The following is a 6,303-nucleotide window of genomic DNA, read 5'->3' on the forward strand; positions in this document are numbered from 1 at the left end:
TTGAAATTTTTTGCTGTAAATTTGTGTGTTAAAATGTGGGGTTTTACTCTATGTTGCCCCCCAAATGGTGCCGTTTTGTTTCTTGAGAATAGCGCCATTTCAATCTTTTGTAATGTGGTTTTGCTTGTTGTTGTTTGCAAGAGGGGTTTAGAATTGTGAAGCTCTTTTGTTGAAGATGACCCGACCTCTTACAGACTTGTTTGAATGTATGTTGATTAGTCCGACTTGTTGTGATGATTTCCTTGTGTTGTAGGTATAGTTTTATGTCTCATTCAGTAATACTCAGCATGTCTTTTAAAGTTTCATCCGACCTAGACTGGGTAGATATTTCCGTTCTTTCTACTTTTCCTGTAGTTGATAACAAGTACGCCGAAACCTTTCGTAGATAACATAGGCTGTGTAGAGATCCAAAAGATGAGGATAAGTATGAGATTGTGGTTGCTAATCCCGAGGAGAAAATTTGTAATGTTGCCTGATGCATGTGCATCATGATGTGTTTTTCTATATTTTTTTATATAAGAAATCAATTTATAATGCTTAATTATAGAGTGTTTTGGTGCTTAAGTTGGATATTGCTTTGATCCCTTTGATTTGATGAATTTTGTAGAAAATAAGAGAAAAAGAAGCAAAAAGCACAAAATAAGCTCAAAAGAAGAAAATAGGAAGTTTTGGAAATGCTTTGAAATTTTGGACAGGCTTTGGAACCTTAGCTCACGCTTTTGAAAGCGTGGCCCTTGAAGAAAGCGTAGTCCATGAAGCCTTCTCAAGAGGCGTTGGTGATGTGAACCAATTATGAATGGATGTGGCGTTAATCAAAGAGCGTGTTAGTGGCTTTTCTTGGGCGTGAAAAATCTTTCCTTCATGGGCGTGTGACAGGCGTGCCAGTGGGCGTGGCACGTTGGGCCAAGATTCCAGAATCTCTCCCAGAATCCTCCAACAAGGGCATGCCATCCGGCGTGTAATAACGCCAACTATCCAACCTAAGCGTGTCAATGGGCGTGCTCGAAGGCGTGGCATGCCAACCTTTCAATAAGGGCGTGTGGAGAGCATGCATGGGAAGTGACACGCTGGGTCAACTTCCCAGAGAGCAAAACTTCATCATGGCTCACATTCTGGGTGTGTACTATGAAGTGGTACACTGGGTCACACGCCATCCTGACTTCTTCACCTTCAAAGGAACATAACTTGAGCTACAAAGCTCCAAATGAAATGATTTTAGTGCCATTAGAAAGTAGATTTCTAGATCTTTCCAACCATATATAACTTTATATTGGACACTGGATTTGAGGTTCGAATTTACTCCGAAAACGCAAGGTGAGCACAGCATACCCCTACAGAGACACCAACTGATCTCTCCTCATTCTATCAAGAATAACTTGAGATATAAAGCTTCAATTGAGGTGATTCTAGTGCCATTGAAAAGTAGAATTCAAGGTATTTTTGATGACATGTTATCATGTCATATTTTTCTATGCTTTTTCATACAAGAAATTGATAATTAGTGCTTAAATATTGCATTCTTTTGTGCTTAAATGGTATATTTCCTTGATCTTTTGATTTTATAAACTTTGTAGGAAATAATAGAAGAAGAAGCAATAAAAGCACTAAAAAGAAGAATCATACTCCCATGGTGGCAAAAGAGTTGGAAACAAACTCAAAGAGGCCTATGAGTTAAGCAAAGAGGATTTGCAACCCTGACCTCTTCACATTCCAACAAGAATAACTTGAGCTCCAAAACTCCAAATGAGGTGATTCTAGTGGCATTGGAAAGTAGACATCTAGAGCTTTCCAAGTATATATGTCAATGCATGGTGGACACTAAATCTGAAGGAGAAAACTGCCCCAAAAATGCATAGATGAACATGGTATCAACTTGCAGTAAGGCCAGCTGACCTCTTCACCTTCCAAGGAGAATAACTTGTGTTGTAGAGCTTGGAATGATGCACTCTCAATTGCATTGAAAATTATACATCCAGAGCTTTCCAAGCATATATAATAGTATGGAGTGAACTTCAAGGATGGGCCTCAGAAGCTAATGCAAAGTTTGGCCTCCAACTAGTGCCCATAGCGCTGCGTTAACTTAGTGAGCGCTGCGCTCCTTCTCTAAGCGCTACGTTTTTTTACAAGCGCTACGCTTTCAGCGGCCTCCAAGCAGCACGACCATGCCTCCTTCAAAGGGCCATAACTTGAGCTACAGATGTCCGATTGATGCGCTTTCAGTTGTGTTGGAAAGCTGACATTCAAAGCTTTCTAACAATATATAGCAATCCATATTTGGCACAAAACTAAAGCACAAGTGAGAGGCATCTTTAAGGCCCAAAAATCAACCAAAGTGAAGTCACCAAGGCTCGAAAAGGGAACCTCACTCCAAAGCAAAGGGGCGCTTCTAATAGCGCTCACTTAGTGAGCGCAGTGCTCACTTTGTTAACTTTATTGGGCTCCCTTCATGAAGAAAAATGAGGTTGGCAAGGAAAAGTGGCCAAAAGAGTGCAACCACCAAGACTCGAACACGGGAGCTCCACCAACACAAAGGGATGTTGCGCTCTTTCAATTCACCGAGCGCTACCCTTTTGTTTTGCCAAGGAAATGAGCACCAATTTAGCAAGGCCAAGGCTTCCTCACTAGGCAAAGGGAGCGCTGCGCTCTCTCTTTTAACCGAGCATGCCCCTGGAAGGTGGTCTTGGTCCAATTTCCATTTTTTCACTCAAAAACCAATTTGGATCCAATTCTTCACCAACTTAAAAAACCCATTGACATCACTTCAAGGCACAAGAACAAGCTAGATTAGGAATTTTATTTAAATTGTAATTTGTTTTCAATTTCAATTTCATTTTTTATTTTTATTTTGTAAAGCCTATATAAGGCATCATTTTCATTTTTGTAGAAGGCTGGCTCCAGTAGGGAGCAGTAGGAGTAGAGAGCTCTCTCTTTTAGTTTTCCTTTTTGAATTTGAAGAATTGAAGATCAAATCTAAGTTTTGCTTTCTGTTTCATTTCCACTCTTCTTCAATTTCAACTTCTTCTTCTGCAATCTCTTCTTTTCTGTTTTGCTAAGAGAACAATTGAGATTTAAGCTTTCATTCCATCTCGATTCTTCTGCAATTCTACATTTCTATTTTGGTATTAAATTGATCTGTTGATGAATTTCCTCATTTGAGAGTTCCTTAATTCACTGCACTTCGCATTTTCAATTCTGTTTTAATTCCCAGCATCCTATTTCCTTTATTCTTCCTGCAATTTAAATTTCTAGTTGCTTGATCTATTGCTTTCTTAAATTTCCAGCACCCACTCCCCTTTACATTCACTGCAATTTACATTTCTTGTTATTTAAGTTTCTGTAATTTACATTTCTTACTCTTTAAGTTTCTGTCCAATTTACTTTCTGCACTTTAAATTTTCTTGTCATTTACTTTCTGCTGCATCAATTATCACTCATCAATGTTAGCTTGACTAAACTAATCACCCACTAAAGTTGCTTGATCTATCAATCCCTGTGGGATCGACCTCACTCTAAGTGAGTATTTACTACTTGATGCGATCCGGTACACTTGCCAGTGAGTTTGGTGTTGGAATCCGATTCCAACACATCAATTTTCAACCATATATAACACTTTATAATGGACGCTGGATTTGAGGTTGAAATTCACCTTGAAAACACAAGAAGCACAACATGTCCCTACAGAGACGCCAAGCTGACCTCTTCATCTATAAAAGAATATAACTTGAGATATAGAGGTCCAAATGGTGTGCTTTTAGCGGTCTTAGAAAGCTGATATCTAAGGCTTTCCAAAAATATATAACACTCTGTAGTGAAAGTTGAATATGAGGGTGCAAATTGCTATTCTTTTAGCGTCACAAACTCGGCGTGCACTATGGCGTGGCAGTGGGCGTGGCACGCTGAGTCTTGCAAGCTGGGGCATGTAGAGGGCATGCCAGTGGATGTGGCATGCTGGGCCAACTTTCTAGAGGACAAATTCTTACATCTGGGCGTGTAATATGTTGTGCTCAAAGGCGTGGCACGCCGGGGCATTTTGACAGACTGACCTCTTCATTTTCGAAAGAGCATAAATTGAGCTGCAGAGGTTCAAATGAGGCGCTTTTTGTGGCGTTAGAAAGCTGATATCTAGGCATTTCAAATGATATATAATACTCTATAATGGACATTCAATTTTGGATCCAAATGACTCCATCCTTTTAGCGCTAAAAAATGGGTCACAACTCTAGGGAGTAATTTCTATTGGGTGTGCCAATCCAAGTGGTACTTGAACCACACGCCAACTTCTCCTTGCAGGCTCCAACCTTCAACCACGTCCACTCCCACCCTCATTCAAGTCACAATTACTAACCAATCAAGGCCACAAGAATCATCTAGAAGTAGTTAGTTAATTTACATTTAATTATAATAGTCTATAAATAGGACTCTCTCTCACACAGATAAAGACCATCCTGGAGGGGGGTCTTCGGACTCCTATCTCTTCTCACCTTCATTATCTTCCTCTCTTCCACCTTCTTTCACCCACTTTTGTAAATATTTAGTTATGAGTTTCTAATTTTCATAATTGGGAAACAGAGCTCTATTACAATTTAATAGATTAATTTGTTTTCATTCTTCTTCTTCTCTTCATCTTTCATTTGATTTGCTAGAAATAATCTTCATTTTTCAATTCAAGGATTCAATTATCTTGGAAAAGAAATTGAGTTCACATGGATTCTATGTGAGCCTTGGAAAACGAATAATAGAATCATTCTTGAAGTTCTTTCTCACAATTGAGTAAGGTTTAGGTTTGATATAGTGACATGTAATCATCCCAAAACTTGGGTTTATGAGATTGTGTGGCTTTAAATCAGGGACCAATCTTCATCTTTTCTCATGAGCAATTAGATCAAGAAATTGGCAATTGATCAAGTTAAGAGAGATTGATTCACCAAGGGATTGGGTTTCAATCACTCATGATTTCCCAAGAGATCAATGAGTTGCATGATTTATTGCACTTTACTTTCCCGTACTTTACTTTTTATTATTTACTTCTTGCACTTTAATTTGTTGTACTTTACTTTCCTGTACTTTACTTTTCTTGCAATTTAAATTCCTAGTACTTTACTTTTATGTGCTTTACTTTCTAGTCACTTTATTACTTTTAATTTTATGTCATTTACATTTCTTATTTGCTCATCATCTCAATTATGATTGTCTAACTAGAATAATCAATTAACTATTGCTTGCTTAATCCTTTTGATGATGGGGAAATTAGATTTCCACACAATCTAACCGGCAAGTGTACCGGGTCGTATCAAGTAATAATAACTCACAAGAGTGAGGTCGATCCCACAGGGATTGATAGATCAAGCAGCTTTAGTTAGGTGATCAATTTAGTTAAGCTAATATTGATGAATCGGAATGACAAAAAGTAAATTGCAATAATTCTAAAGTCCAGAATGTAAATTGACAGGAAAGTAAATGGCAGAAAACTAAATTGACTAAAACTTAAAGTGCAAGAAATTAAAAAGAATTGAATCTTAAGTTGCAAGAAGAGTAAATAACTGAATCTTAAAGTGCAGGAGTTAAAAGTGTAGAAATATTAAATAGCAAGGAAACTTAAATTGTATGAATAATAAAGGGATTTGGGTTTGGGGAATCAAAATAGCACTAGACAATGTAAATTGCAGCAAGTGCAGAAAAATCACAGTGAAAGAAATTCAAAGAAAGTGATTCATCAGGGATTGGAGATACTATAATCCTTCATGAATCAATTGAGTCTCAACTTCTTTCTCAATCATATGTATAGATCTATGGCGGATTGAAATTGACTGGATCCCAATTCCTTGACAATCCAATCTCTCTAATCACAATCAATTTTGCCAATTCCTTGATCTAATTGTCATGAGAAGAGTTAGAGTAGTGAAGGATAGAGCTTCAGTTCTAATGAAGGTGAATTCCCTTTCTGAGGCTCACACCCACATTCAATTGAATTAAACCTCCTTCCGGAGTGAATAATTCACAATCAAAGTAGGAGATTCCCAATAGCTACACAATTGAATTAAGAAGAAGAAAAATTTCATTGATTCATTGGAATTACAATAGAGCTCCTCCCCCTAATGAAAGTGGGGTTTAGTTCGTCATTTCTCTAGTACCAAAACTGAAAAGAAAAATGCCGAAGGAAAAATGAAGAACAGAAAGAAAATAAAACTCAGATCTAAAATTCTAAAGAAAACTAAAAGAAAAGGTGTAAAAGAAGATATGCCGAAGAAATCCTTATGAAATCAAATCTTCCACTATTTATTCACTTTCTAATTCAGTCATTCA

The sequence above is a fragment of the Arachis hypogaea genome, chromosome 2 (genome assembly GCF_003086295.3).
Source record: "Arachis hypogaea cultivar Tifrunner chromosome 2, arahy.Tifrunner.gnm2.J5K5, whole genome shotgun sequence".
Taxonomy (NCBI): Eukaryota; Viridiplantae; Streptophyta; class Magnoliopsida; order Fabales; family Fabaceae; genus Arachis; species Arachis hypogaea.